This window comes from Saccopteryx leptura, chromosome 1 (assembly GCF_036850995.1).
Source record: "Saccopteryx leptura isolate mSacLep1 chromosome 1, mSacLep1_pri_phased_curated, whole genome shotgun sequence".
NCBI lineage: Eukaryota > Metazoa > Chordata > Mammalia > Chiroptera > Emballonuridae > Saccopteryx > Saccopteryx leptura.
Genome location: NC_089503.1, coordinates 305110408 through 305111602, shown reverse-complemented (window position 1 = coordinate 305111602; position 1195 = coordinate 305110408). Strand labels below are relative to the sequence as shown.

Here is a 1195-nt window from a genome sequence, read left to right as displayed (position 1 = left end):
GACTTCTTTATCCAGCAAGGCTACTGTTTAAAATTGAAGGAGAAATAAAAAGCTTCCCAGACAGAAAAACACTCAAGGAATTCATTACAGCCAAACCAGCACTGCAAGAAACGTGAAGGGGCCTGCTGTAAAAAGAGCAAAGGAAAAAAATTTGAGAAAAAGAGGATTGTAGATTTAAAGAAAAAAAAAATGGCAACAAACAACTACATATCAATAATAACCTTAAATGTAAATGGATTAAATGCTCCAATCAAAAGACATAGGATAGCTGCATGGATAAGAAAACATATGCTGTCTACAAGAGACCCACTACAGAACAAAAGATACACATAGACTAAAAGTGAAGGGAAGGAAAAAAGTATTTCACACAAATGGAAATGAAAAAAAAGTTAGGGTAACAATACTTATATCTGAAAAAATAGACTTTAAAACAAAGGCTATAGTAAGGAATAAAGAAGGTCACTACATAATGATAAAGAGCAATCCAACAGAAGGATATAACCATTGTGAATATTTATGCACCTAATATAGGAGCACCTAAATATATAAAGCAGATTTTGATGGACATAAAGGGTGAGATCAACAGCAATACTATAATAGTAGGGGATTTTAATACCCCACTAACATCAATGGATAGATCCTCCAGACAGAAAATTAACAAAGAGACAGAGGCCTTAAAGGACACACTAGATCAACTAGATTTAATAGATATCTTCAGAACCTTTCACCCCAAAGCAGCAGGATATACATTCTTTTCAAGAGTTCATGGTACAGCCCTGGCCGGTTGGCTCAGTGGTAGAGCGTCGGCCTTGTGTGCAGAGGTCCCGGGTTCGATTCCCAGCCAGGGCACACAGGAGAGGCGCCCATCTGCTTCTCCACACCTCCCCTTCTCCTTCCTCTCTGTCTCTCTCTTCCCCTCCCGCAGCAAGGCTCCATTGGAGCAAAGATGGCCCGGGCGCTGGGGATGGCTCCTTGACCTCTACCCCAGGCGCTGGAGTGGCTCTGGTCGCAACAGAGCAACGCCCCAGAGGGGCAGAGCATCGCCCCCTGGTGGGCAGAGCATCGCCCCCTGGTGGGCGTGCCGGGTGGATCCCGGTCTGGCGCATGCGGAGTCTGTCTGACTGTCTCTCCCCATTCATTTCCAGCTTCAGAAAAATACAAAAAAGAAAAAGAGTTCACGGTACATTCTCTGGGA

At 43.5% G+C, this 1195-nt stretch overlaps 1 non-coding gene across 1 annotated transcript; it reads left to right on the top strand.

The window, feature by feature from the left end:
* The first annotated feature begins 773 nt into the window (after positions 1-773).
* TRNAT-UGU (transfer RNA threonine (anticodon UGU)) lies at positions 774-849 on the top strand. Its single transcript has one exon. It is a non-coding gene; the product is annotated as a tRNA-Thr (tRNA).
* The last annotated feature ends 346 nt before the right edge of the window (positions 850-1195 follow it).